Genomic DNA, 13805 nt, shown 5'->3' with positions numbered 1-13805 from the left:
CTTACTCTGTAACTCTTACTATTTATGCTTTAATAAGCACTGGTTTCCCTTCTCTTTCACTCAAGGACCTCTGGCTGGCAAGTGAGAGGCTTGGATTCATTAACTCTTTGTGAACAAGGAGGGAAAGAGAAGAAAGAAAATCTTTTACATAAACAATACGCAGAGGCACACATACATTCATACACACATTCTGACCACCTGTATCATTGTTTCCACAAGTGTTCATGCATACCTATATACATACACATATACCTATACACATTTGTATATACAGACAGACAGATGCATGCATGCACGCGTGCAAACACACACACACGCACACACACACACACACACACACACACACACACACACACACATTTGGTTGATGGGGTTGTGCTCCAAAAGTCACATTTTACTCTTTCTCTCTGTCTTTCTTATACCTATTTGACAAAAGATTTAAAGACAATTGTGTCTTGGATAAAATGTTAGAAGGGGAGGTACAGAAGGATGTTGATATTAAGTTCAAAGCAGAGTTTTATTCTATAAGTTCATTATAAGTTCAGAGCAACAGTTTCACGTGGCCTTGCTTTATCAAAGTGCACACCTGTGGCTTCATCCTTGGACCTGACCTAGAATGAATATTTTTCTTTGATCACAAATTTTTCCCAAGCCTATTTCTCTTTTTAGTGTAATTGTGAAGGCTCATCACATTCCTTTTCTTACTATTGTATAAAGGTTGGGCACATTCTATTCTTCATTCTAACTGTATTACATCTTTCTGGCAAAACAATTAAAACAATCTCTCAAAAAAATTTCTTCCTAAACTTATTTGAATCAAATCAGGAATTCTATAAAATCATTGTCAGGAATTATGAAATCGTCAATTTGTCTATACAGCATTACTACATGATGGTACATTTTTGTTGATCTGCAGAAAAACTGCAGAAGAGTGGGATTAGACTATGAAAGAGTGACAGGAAAAGGCATATAAGCTACAAGAAGTAATGCTGGGATGAACTCTCTTGGGACCTTTCTTCTCAGAGGTCACCCATTGTAGTCCATGCAAAAAATGCTGGGTCACCTTCAGGAAAGTCATCTTAGTCTTAACCTATCACAGATGGCTCCTGACAATGGGGGACAGTGGGATGCTGCAGAAAGAACACTTGTCCTGTGTAGAAATGATCTCTGGTAGTCTTCATCTGATCTCAACAGAGAATACTTTTTTTTTTGGGACATAGATTTAAAAAGTTGGAGCTTCAGATTTTATAGTTCTCAATTCCTCAATTATTAAATATTGACATTTAATGCCAAACCTTTAGAAACCTAAACAAAGCACTTCAAAGGTTAAAGTAATTATGTCTGAGGACTGAGCGGCTTGTTACCCTGTGTAGGGTTAGGACTTGCAGTGTTCCCGCTATTTCAGTGAGTGGTCACACGGATTGAGAGATATATTCTTAGCTAGTCACCAGCAGTTGGACCATTCTGAGCTGCTCCATGAATTATTGCTTTGGAGAAGACACTGGATGAAGCCCCTTCGATTAAATACTGCTTGAAAACTAAAGGAAGTAACAGCATGAGTTACTAAGGACCTACACACCACAAGTGCCACCTTAGCCTAATCCCCTTAGTATCCACTCCTCTTTAACCTGTAAAGGAGAGCTCCATGTTAAGATCTGAGTGAGCACGAATGCCAGCGACAACTGGCCAAAGACATTTCCCCACCGTTGAGTGGCGCAGGGCTCGTGTCCAGAGGCACACTGCTTTGAAGGCTTTGTCTGGGGACAGGGCAGCCTCCCCTTATATACTCTGTATTATTGAAGTGCTCAGTATGAGTTTTCAGTGTCAGTGGGGATGGTCCCTCTAATCAAAAGGATGTCTGTACACTACCCGAAATGCTTTGCTTTTACACTATAATCCTACCTGAAATTTGAGCCTTGAGGGATTCCTCTGTCACCAGCAATACTTCCAAGAAAGCCACACTGCAAGACATTCTTCATTTGTATGTCCACGTGGTTATTCAATCACCTCCTTCCAGGATCCACCCGAGAACACGGGAACTTTTCTGGGAGACCATTCTGGGAATCATGAATCATGACTCAGTCATGGCGACTGGATGGTGGAACTGGAGCGCCACGAGCAGGTCTCTGCTGCTGCTGGTGCAGGATGGCGGGCATGGACCCTCTTCAATACTTTCCCTTATTTTTTTTTATCATGCAACAACTAATTTTTGTTTACAGCTGAAGAATGGGTTTCTGCCATGTTGGCTTCTGCAAAGGAACGTGAGGAGGGGCTAAAAGAGCTCAGGTGATTCATGGCAAGGATTCTCCGACTCCTGTGAAGCTTCTCTGCTGACTGTATTTTATTACATGGCTTTGGCCCCAAACATCCCATAACTGTTTACGGTGCCAAGTCTGATAGAATTTTCTCATGCCTGTGTGTAACACGAATCCTGGCTCCCATGGTTTTTGGAGATTCCAGACAGCTCACTTTCCAGCTCCTTTCCTTTGGAAATCCAGTATGAAAATTTTTTTGTTCTTTTGTTGTGGCTCTGAATCCACTTGGCATCCTTAACTCAATTTCTTAATTACTGCTCAATGGAAATTGTTGCTTTTGCTTAAACAGTAGATTGTGTTTCTGCAGTTCTTGAATTTTCTAAGGATGTAGGAATAATGTTTGGATATATTTACGTATTAACGTACACTGGCCAGGATGTACACTTGGTAAACAATCTTAAAGTTGTGGCTACTGAATGGAATCGGGCTCAGTGGTGTGAGATGTGAGCGTACCCATTTGTGATTGACACAGGCCTCTCTGGGGTGTTCTCAGAGTACCTTATGAGAGCAGAAACGTAACTGTTGTAAATAGGACTATCACTGTCTAAGAATCTAGGAGGTTCTTTGGTCATTAATGGTCAAATAGCAACTGGAACCTTTAAAATCAAGTATGTTCTGTGCTGTGGTTTGAATATGTCCTCCAGTCTGCGAAGGATGAACCAAGCCACTGTGGAATTATTCCATTTGTCTAATCCACAGCCACATACTGGGAACAACTTTTACTGGTGAACTGCTCTATTCTTTGTGATATATTTGGAGATAAGAACCATTTATTTAGTTCCCAAGAAAACTGGTAGAGAGCAGTGTCTTTTAATATGACAGGTCCCTTGTTGATTCCCCTTTAAAAGCCTGTCCACCTCTGTGATCGGCTCTCTTGTCAGCTCATCTATTTAATTTTGGCTGCCCTTTTCTGAATTGAAGCCATCCATGTTTCTGGCATCAGCACATTTCTGTCAAGCCTCTTTTTACCCGTTTTCTTCTGTTTTCGTCTAAGGCTGCCCGCTTGGCCCCCGCTAGCCTGCAGTCACACGGGGTTGCTGGACTCTTCTAAACACATCATGTGGTTGAGCTTCCAGGATCTGAGTCTGTTTCCCAAGATCTTCCTCCCCAGACTGCACAATTCAAGGCTCACCTTACAGGGCACCTGCCCCTTCCTTTTCCAGCTTGGCCTTCAACCAAAAGTCAAATTAGGCTGTTGGCCTGGGCGCCCCAAAGGCACATTGTGCGCCTCTTGAGAGTCATGACCCCGGGCTCACTCTGCAGACCAGTGTTCTTCCTCGTGGAACAATCCTGGCTCTGTTAGACTTTTCTGTTTATCTCGAATCCACAGCAGCCTAAGGACAGTTTCCTCCTCTTTAATGTGTGAGTCATCCTGCACCTCGGCTCGCTTTCCCCCTCTTTCCGACCTGCTCCTGCACAAGTTGCTCCCACTCAGCGTTTTATGAGTTAGTTACCTTTATCTAGTTTTAGGAGGACTTACAGGCGGTGTTAACTTTCTTAAAAACTGAAACTACCTCCGCAAGTCGGAGCGGTGGCTCCGGGATCTTAACTAACGCTTGTAATGGGAGTGCCGGGAGAGATAAGGAGGAGCCAAGCAGGATCCTGTTCTCCGTGGGGGCTTCATTACTGCAGCCCAGTGTGTAGCTGTGTGTAACCATATACACTGTGCTGCCATCAGGCCCACTGAAGACAGAAACACAACTATAATATAGTGATGTTTATGGGGGATTTAAAAGCACCAAGTTCATCTGGCACATGTCTTTAATCCCAGCACTCCGGAGCGGGGGGGGGGGGGGGGGGGAGGTCGGATCTCCGTGAGTTTCAGGCCAGCTTTGTCTACAAAAGTGAATTGTGAGTTCTAAGACAGCCAGGGCTACGTGAAGAGAAACCTTGTCTCAAGAAAACAAATAAAAAAAGCAAAATGTAGATAGATTCGTACCAAGACTGCTGTTTAAAAACGTCATTTTGAGGATTGATATTGTCCTGAGATAGTAGTGATGGTAATATAGAAATAGTTTATTAGCTGTGGACATTGTGACATAATATGCTAAAAAAAAAATCTTGTTTTTTGACGGGTAGCCTCTGACAGGAAGCTAGAGACACAGCTGCGGGATCGGATGGTGGGAACCGTGCTTCAGCACAGGCACTGGAACCTGGCAAAATGCTCAGGAGGGGGTCCAATGCGCCAAGTATAAGCGGAGAAACCATCAGACACCCACAGTAGGAAGAGGGGTGATCCGCGGGGAAACCCCGCCTCTTGGGGTGACCTCACACTATGGATGAGGAACCAGAACCACCAGTGAGTCAGCGACAGGAAGTGGATTTTTGTCTGGCATGACAAATTATGGCCCTGAACTCTCACTGTGCATGGTGAGGTCATCACTCAGTCCTCCGGGGAAAGAATAGCAGGTAAGGGGAGGAGTCTGAACCCACGCTCCTTCTCTGTTACCAGAACTCAATCCTGTCCCTCAAAAACCTCACCCAGCTCGTGTTGTGTCCCATCTCTCTCTAGTCTTGCCTCAGCTGTCGAGGAAGTTCTGCCGCCTGAAAGGCTTACACGGGACACTGGATGATCTGAGTACCTACCTATCTGTGCTCATCACCCTATAGTGTTTTCTACTAACTGGCCACAACTTTATTTATATACGTGCCCCTGTGAGGCCATATTTAATGAGGTTAAACAGCACCTTTTGAACTCATGCCATGACAATTGCACCAAGAGATGTCATGATTAGCTAGATGCAGTGGTACACGCCTTAAATCCCAGTACTGGGGAAGGCAGAGGCAGGCGGATCTCAGGGGTTCAAGGTCAGCCTGTCAACAGAGTGAGTTCCAGGACACCTGAGGATTTTTAATGAAGTTATCTTTGGAAGTTCTGTGTTCCTAGTTCAGGGACCCTCAAATCATTTTACTCATGAACAATATGACATTAAGTGCTACAAGGAGCAGTATGGGACAGCAGTGAACTGTGCTTTCACAAATAAAAAGTGAGCTTACTCAATTTTTTTTTCCAGAGTGAAACCATTTAGGTAAACAGTAATGTGGAATAAAGTCTCATTACTTTGGTAGTGAAGGTTTAATTCATCCATGCTATTGTGATTAAATGTTCTGGAGGATTTTACAGTAGTTAAAACTGGCCTAATACATTTTAAGACTACGAATATAGACATTTTACAAATAATATCGATCTTTTAATTAAAGTTCATGATGATCATAGACTATCCTTTTTAAACACAAACTTTCTCTTTAAAAAAGTGTGTTATTGGAGAAGAGTATAACAGTCTTCAGTAACAAGGGGACGGTGCCATTCATGTCCCCGTGAAGGCAGGGCCTGTGACTCTCATATCCTCTTCTGCAGCTCCCGTGGTACTAGCAGGTAATAAGAACCCAATAAATCGTCGGATGACACCAGCCACATATCACACTGCTGCCTGCCCAGAAAACAAACACTGAACAACGGCTACTACTTGGGCAATAGCTTTCAGTTTGTGGTGTGGGAACTCTTGGTGTTGTCTGGAGGTTCGGAAGGATTCTGCAAACGGTATATATATTACTTTCTGCCAAAGATTTCACATTCCCTGGGTGTGTGTGCTTCTAAGTATTCTCAGTTATGGTGCAGTCCAACTTAAGAAAATAAAAATGCATTGGTTGAAGAATATGGAGGAGGTAGGAAAGATGAAAAGGAGAAAAGAAAGAGGATGGAGGAGGAAGAGGAACAGGAAGAGGAGGAGGAGCAGCGGAAGCAGCCACCGCTGCCACCATCACCAAAGAAAGGGTTACAGCACACAGTGCCTCCCCTAAGGTCCCTAGCCCCTTGCCTTGGAGTGAGAGGCTTCCTGCTCAGTTCAGGCCAGTGTTTGTGGGAACCATGCGTATGAAGCTGAGAAGATTTAGGTCTCAGAACATGAGTCTCTGGGTAGACTGGCTCCAAGCTTTCTTTGGTCTTGATTTTAAAATCTTGAAGAAGAAGTTTTATGACGCTTTCACTGTTAAGAGGTTCTGAAACCCGTTTTATTTCAGTACTTGGCAGCCCACCACTCTTGCCTTACCATCCAAGTTTTTCCCCAAGTAGGCCCCCTCAGCACCACGGTCTCTGTTCGGATCTTGGCCTCCCTACCCAGTCTTTCCTCTACTAACTCTCCTCTAGGCCCAGTTCACTCTGAGATTTGCCCTTTAGCCTGTTGGATAGGCCTGGGGTGCTTCTGCCTTAACCTTGATGGAATGCTCCCTGCTGAGAGAATTTCCTTCCAACTTTCTGTCTGGGGGAGAGCACGCTTCCTAGTGTATACGTTTCAAGGCCGTCGAATCACAGGTATTTTAAATCTAGTTTTAAAAACTTCTCATTTACCCACAAGAGGCAGTTCCTTGATGTCCTCCATGCAGAATGTAAATATAGCAGACGTTCTTCAATTCACATCTTTCATAAAACAAGCACCTTTAATCATCAGATACCTCGATCGTTCTCTGGTGCAAGAGCTGAAAAGTGGTGTTGGGCCGTAAGAACACTCAAGTGTGTTGAAGCATGGGAATGCTGGGCGTCCGTCGCTCGTACTTCCTTTCTCTGTGCAGCCAGGTAAGGCCTCTACTCTTCTGTCTGCAAAGGCAGCTCCAGTCAAGGCAGATAGTGACACTGTATTCCTGTGACCACAAGAGGCAACAGCTCATTGCCCCTGACTGCTGCAACTTCAGTCTAGATCAGAACTTGTGAGAAATGTTCCACAGATAATTTTTGTGCCATCCTCCATTTCCCCAACACACGCATGCCTTGAGGAAGAGTCTTTCTATGTTTTATCCCAGTCTTCCATAGGCTCCTGGGCTCAAATGATCCCCTGTCATAATATCTCGAGCAGATGGGACTGTAAGTGCAATCAGTTGCAACAAGGTTGGAGTATGACTTGAATCTTGAGAAAATGATTACAACTAAAGCCAGAGGTCGGGATAAACTCTAGTCAAACACCTGTGGAAATAGGTGGGCAGGGTTATGGTCTTAATGAGAATTCTTATTATAGAAGTTTAACGTATGAAGACATGGATAAGTATTTTTGAAAGAGTGACATTTCAGCTTTATGCGTTTGTTTACAGAGAGCATAGGTTGGGAATTAAAGTTGATTTGAAATCAGCCTAAATGAACCTTACTAACACCTTCTCACATACTATATTAGATTAATAGAAATCCTATCATATGGATCTTTTTAAACATTCTAGATGTTCTTTCAATAGTCGAAACATCTGGCAGAAACAAAACTCACTACTCTTCACGCTTCTTCAGGTTATAGGGAGAATGGAAAACACAGGCATTTCTCCCTCACACTGGAGAGTATGTCCTAGGAGACTTCCATATCTATCTGATGAGAACATAAATGTTTTGTGTATTTATTTTTAAGACATATGAAAAATTTCATAGAAATGACCTTATTAAGATTTATTTTCATTGTTTTTAAATATGTGAATATGTACATCTCAGTGCACGTATGAATCATCTCTCTAGACCCTTGACAGCAATGTTTAAATAAATTATCTGAATCTGTATCTAGAATTTCCATACTGTTTTTGTACCTTGGAATTGCGGCAACGCCAGCAACCAATGGTTACATCTTACCATTCAGTGGACTGCACCCCAGGATATATAATCCAAATGATACCTTTTCATGAAAGTCGCTTTTGGTGATGGTGCTCTATCATCACAATAGAAACCAAACAGATATGCTAGCTTCGTCTATGGGTCAGCTGAGTAGTGGCATCCCAGTAACTCTGAGTATATGTCGTACCCAGATCTTATCTTCTAAATCCATTTTCTAAAGATCTAAAACACAGAAAAAAATAGTTCAAGACCCTAAGCAGAAAAATCCAAGGTCATCCGGGGAAGTTATGTTGCTCCAAGAAGCCAGGAAAGAATCAAGGAAGGTATCAGGTGAACACGAGCATCCAGAACCACGTGCGTATCCTGTTGATATAGCTGTGATTCGAATCCGTTATCTAATATTGATTAGCAGATTGTTGGAGTAAGGATGGGGGGAAATTGAAGATGCTTGAAAGTGGGTACCAACTGAGTTTTACTATGACAACAGGGAAGGTAAAATATGTGGAAGGAGAAGGAGAAGCAGGTGAAGGGAAATCCCAGAGAAAGAAATGGACAATTTGGTATCTTTAGAGATTGTGTACGTTATTTTTCTGTTGCTATGATTGCTGCTATGACATCATGATTAAGGTAACTTAAGGAAGAAAAAGTTGATGTTGGCTTATGGCTTCTAGAGGAGTAAGAGTCCATCATGGTGGGGAGGCACGGCAGCAAGCAGTCCTATTTCTCCCTCCCTCCCTCCCTCCCTCCCTCCCTCCCTCCCTCCCTCCCTCCCTCCCTCCCTTCCTCCCTCCCTCTCTCCTCCATTCTCGCTCTCTCTCTCTCTTTTTTTTTTGGTTCTTTTTTTTTTTCGGAGCTGGGGACCGAACCCAGGGCCTTGCGCTTCCTAGGTAAGCGCTCTACCACTGAGCTAAATCCCCAGCCCCGCTCTCTCTCTTTAATTAAATAAATGTACTAAGTCAGGAATCCCTGATATGGTGACAAGGGTGAAGCCAGGTCTTTGGCTGGTTAAATGGCTCAGTGGTTAAAGGCATTTGCCAGCAAGCCTGATTACCTCAATTCAGTGCCCAGAACCCAGATGATGGAAGGAGAGAACTTATTTCCACACGTTCATTGTGTGTTCTGTGTCATGCATGCCCTACCCCATGCACATACAGATTAAATGAATGAAAACAAACAAACAAACAAACAAAAAAGCATGCCATCTAGTTTAACTGTTTCCCAAACGTGAACCTGTTAACAAGTCATTTAAGCCCTGTGGGTGTTAGTTGGGTCTAATTGCAGCTGTTGTATGGTATGATGTGCTTTTAGTTCGCCTCTGCTTTTGCCCACTCTACCACCAATATGTATTTTATATCAGATGAGCACCTTTACTGTAGCTAAAGACAAATGAAAGCTATGCTACAATATCTAGGATCTTGGCTGGGAGCACTTTAACCAGTTTTGTGTAAGTAGGACAGTAGATTTTGAGTAAAGAGCCAGACTTTACACCTTTACAGTCCTCGGAAGCGGCTGCAGCCAGAAAGGAAGGAGACGATGCAGAACCTTCCTTTCCGTGACCCCCTTGTTTGGCAGATGGGCAGCGCTAGACAGATGGTGACAGGTCAAGCTCCCTTTCTCTTCAAGTGACCCTGTCTTGCCGAAGGACACTTGGCACTCTAGGAAGTATGCTGGTGCTCTCTGAAGAGCTGCTGGAAGGCTTGTTTGACCTATGGAAGTGTGAAGAGGTAAAACTCTCTCCAGGTACCACAGAAGCTTGAATAAGATGTAGCCCAAAAGAGATAAAGGAAAGCCTTTGAGCAGACAGACTGGCCAAGTGAGTTTAGAAATCCTTCATTTCATCTGCAGCACAGTATGCCTCTCTCATTAAATGTTTTCAGACCATATACTTTCGTTGTCTTTTTCATGTTTCATAATAGTCTATTGAATACCTATGCCATACTATTTAATCGATCTCTAAATGGAAAGTCTTGGTTTAAAAAAAGTGTTTATTAGCCAGGTGTTGTGTCTCACTCCTACAATCCTTACACTTGGGAGACTAAGACCAGAGGATATTTCAGAGTTTTGTTTCAGCCTGAACTAAAAACGAGAAAAAGAGTATTTATTATGCATTACAGCATAATTGATGTCCTGGGTTCTTTTGCATGTGTGCCTCTGATTATAACATTAGATGAATTCCTGAAAATAGATGCACTGGGCTTTCATTGTCACCCAACAAGCTTCCAGAAAGTCCCACCAATGTATATTTCCTGTCTGTGTCAACCGAATGTTATTTCACATGCTCTTGTCATTACCATGATAACATTTTTTTTAAAAAAAAATCCCTTGAGTTTTTATATAATAAACAATAATAGTAACTAACGTGTTTATATTTATAACGACAGACACTCTTCCAATGCTTTCTGTGTATGTGATAGGCGGATCCTAAGAGGAGCTCCCTGAGAAGATCCACCCACAGTACACACCCTATATGACATGCAGGAGTGTAAATTTGCTACACTCTGTCAACACTCTCTCATCTTATGTTGCCAATGAGACTTGGACATGTAATTAAAGTCCCCGGCAGTTGACAGCTTAGATAAAGTGGGTTTGACCTTATCACAAGAACAGTTTCTAAGTTTGGGGGCTAGAGAAGAAGTCGAGGGATTCTAAGTATGGCAAGGAATGGATGAGAGGATCACTTTGCTTGGTTGACTTGAAGGTGGGGCCAACCACACGGCAATGAAAACAAGAAGCCCAGTGTCCCCAAGCTGTTCCTGGCTCATGATAAGCAAGTACACACGAACCTCAGTCCCAGAGCCCCAGGTCATTGCGTCTGACATGGATAGTTTTGCAAATAGGTTTTTGCTTTAAAAACAGTCTGGTTTCTACGTTGGTTTCAGCCTTGTACTGGTCCAAGTGAAGAGCTTACCTGAGTCATGCCAGACTTCAAAAACACAGGGTCATGAACTAGGACAAGGACACCAGTTTTACAAAACATGGGACACAGAAGCCAGGTGAAAGGTGATTCAGTGACCAAACTTGAGATAGTTTGAAATAGGCATAGTAGTGTAACAGGCCCCTACACCTTAGTAATCCTCCCAGGTCTTAGCACTACTGACGCCATGATAGAAGTACCATTCAGGCCTTGGAACCCAGCACATAACACTTCCTGCCAAAACAAAGAAAAGATCTATGCCTTTAAAGTTCATAGTTCTGGAAGTCTCAAAATGTACTAAGCTTGCCTTTTTGGCTGATTGCTCTTGCTAAATGAAGTATGTCAACCCAGTATATGGTTTTTGTGTTAAAAGCACATTCTAAGAAAGGCTTGGGACTACACTGAGATCCCAAACATCCAGTAGAGTTGCATGCCAGCTAATACAGTCTTTCTATTGGCTTGATCCCACATCCAGGCAGCCTCCCCTGGTGCATACCCATCCATGGAGCTGATGGTACCCTACTGCATACAGTGAATCTGGGTAACAGATGTATAAATTGCCTATCCAGTGCGAAACCCTCATTAATTTCAAACTTGCCTTTCCACAAAACACTAATTGCAAATGAAAAGAGTAACTTTAAAGTAGGCCTTTTTCTTTCGGACCGAAACTCTTTTAATTAAATGTTGGAAGTGACACCGGGGACAAGTGGGAAGAGACTGCAATACGAAGAACCCATCACTCTTGTCACAGACCTAACATGCATCTAATCATGAGGAAACACAGAGAAAACTGGCATGTAATGTACAAAGTGTCAGAGTCCTCAAAGTCAAAGGCAGACTGATCAGCAAGGCTGCCTGGAGGAGGTTAAAGAGACATGACATCTCAGCACAGGGCCTGATCCTGAGCTGGGCTTTCACTCTCTGTGAAGGACGTTGCTAGAACAATTGGCAAAACCAGAGTGACAGCTAAGAATAAGTTGATCGCAATGTCATCAATGTTAAATCTCGCTGAGGGCTGTCTAGTGGCTGTTCTGTTTGTGGGATGACTCTCTGAAGAATGTAGGAGTGGTGGCTAGGAGGGCTGCAGTGCCCATGAAATCAAAGCCTCCCTCATAAAACAGATTTATACTACCGTGCTTGCAGCTTTTCCATAAAGTTAGCGACGGTTTCAAAATATAGATGCTAGTTTAAAATGAAACTTAAAGAGGACGCTTCCTTTTGTTCTTTTGAAAAAAGTGTGATGAATATAGAGCCAAAAATTATTATATTTACATTGATTATTTCTGTGGCATTTTTATATGTAGCTTTGCAGTCATCTACTAGCTATATATGTATAGATAATATATACTGTGTACATATGTATATATTGATATATATATATTTACATATACATCTTAAATGTGCATATGCATGTATGAGTCAAGGCTCTCTAGAGGAACACAACTTGAATCTCTATATAAGTGGGGTTTACGACAATAGCTTACAGGCTGTGGTCCAGCTAGTCCAACAATAGCTATCTACAAAGGAACAATTCAAGAATCCAGTGGTTGTTCGGTCCATGAGACTAGGCATCTCAGCTGCTCTTTAGTCTAATCTTGAATCTTCAGGTGCTCCAGTGCCAATGAAGAATTGACTTGTCAGTCAAAATCAGGGTAAGCAGGCAAAGAGAGCAAGCGTCCTTCTTCCATGTCCTTTGTATAGGCTGCCAGCAGAAGTTGTGGCCCAGATCCAAAGTGGATCTTCCCACCTCAGAAGATCTGGATTAAAACTGGTTCTTCCCACTTCAGATGACTTAATTGAAAAAAAAAGCCATCACAGGTATATCTAGACCCCTAGTTTTGGTTAATTCAGGATGCAGTCAAATTGACAACCAAGAATGACCCTTGTCAACTTGACACACAATCATATCTCCTTATATCGTGCTTAATTTTTGAACGAAAATAACAACCAGGTCATAATTACCTAACATAATATAATGATTCCATGTACAATCAAAAACACATCATATATTTAGTGGGCTCATAATTATGCCTATCAAAATATTACTATCCCTCATATAATCAACAAATTTTAGAATAGGTAGCAATGTCCCTTTGGGGGTATTCTTTTAGTATCTCAAACTTAAATATGATAACCACTTATATTCTTAGTTGATGTGGCTTAACATGATAAAGAAATTGAGGAAAGAACAGATTTCTGTACAAAAACCATTTTTAACTTGCGGTTGGCTTTGTTGAGCCACATGCCTATGAATTAAATCAATCATGAATCATGATGTTCGAGCCCACTTGAATTATATCGTTGAGTGGTGACATATTCATCTCTGTGATCTGTGATGGCAACAGGGCCTGTTGTTATCAGATAAAAAGGGACAGAAAGGCCTGCTGGGAACACAGAAAATAGCCAGAAAGCCACCCCAGGTTTTCTGATTTTTCACCGAGGCAGCAGTAGGTAGCCATGTTTGCACAATAAAATCTTTTAAAAATAATCATCTTGTAAAAAATTTCCTAAAAATATAGGATTACCACCCATGGTGATAACTTGCTTGAAACTATACAAAGCGTTATCCTTTTGAAGCATGCATGTATGCATCTAATAATTTATCACACACACACACATACACACACACACACACAGGTTAGCACAGCAGAGACATCATGTATACATACTGGTGGTGGGAGGGTTTTGATGCATATCCTCTTTTGCAGTTTAAGAAAGGGAACTTTGTTTGCTCTTGGAGCAGCTAAGCCTGTTTGCTTGACACAGGCTGCTGGCATCCTCTGCTCTGAGTCCAGCGGAACTTGGAAAGGCCAATGTGCTTCATCTGGGCCTTGCAGCCTCCCAGTGGGTACTTTCATCCTCAAGCTCCTCCAGGAGGCCGCGAGGCTGCCTCAGTGTGAGCAGCAGCTGCTGTTGGTCTTGAATCTGCATCTCACCCTTCTCAAGGCTCTTCTGAGAACAGAGTGGATTGGAAGACACTCTCCAAAGTGTGATG

At 42.5% G+C, this 13805-nt stretch overlaps 1 protein-coding gene across 16 annotated transcripts in view; it reads left to right on the top strand.

Annotated features, from left to right (window-relative positions):
- Ccdc148 (coiled-coil domain containing 148) overlaps window positions 1-13805 on the top strand; it is a 279259-nt gene that overhangs the window by 49127 nt on the left and 216327 nt on the right. For 3 of the 16 annotated variants that reach the window (NM_001431637.1, XM_087651644.1, XM_087651649.1), the window contains 1 exon segment: window positions 6764-6888. The gene's annotated coding sequence lies outside the window, so the exon portion shown is untranslated. 16 annotated transcript variants of the gene reach the window in all.

The sequence above is a fragment of the Rattus norvegicus genome, chromosome 3 (genome assembly GCF_021556685.1).
Source record: "Rattus norvegicus strain SHRSP/BbbUtx chromosome 3, alternate assembly SHRSP_T2T, whole genome shotgun sequence".
NCBI lineage: Eukaryota > Metazoa > Chordata > Mammalia > Rodentia > Muridae > Rattus > Rattus norvegicus.
Note: the sequence above shows the minus strand (reverse complement) of the source record. Positions and strands in the feature narration are given on the sequence as shown.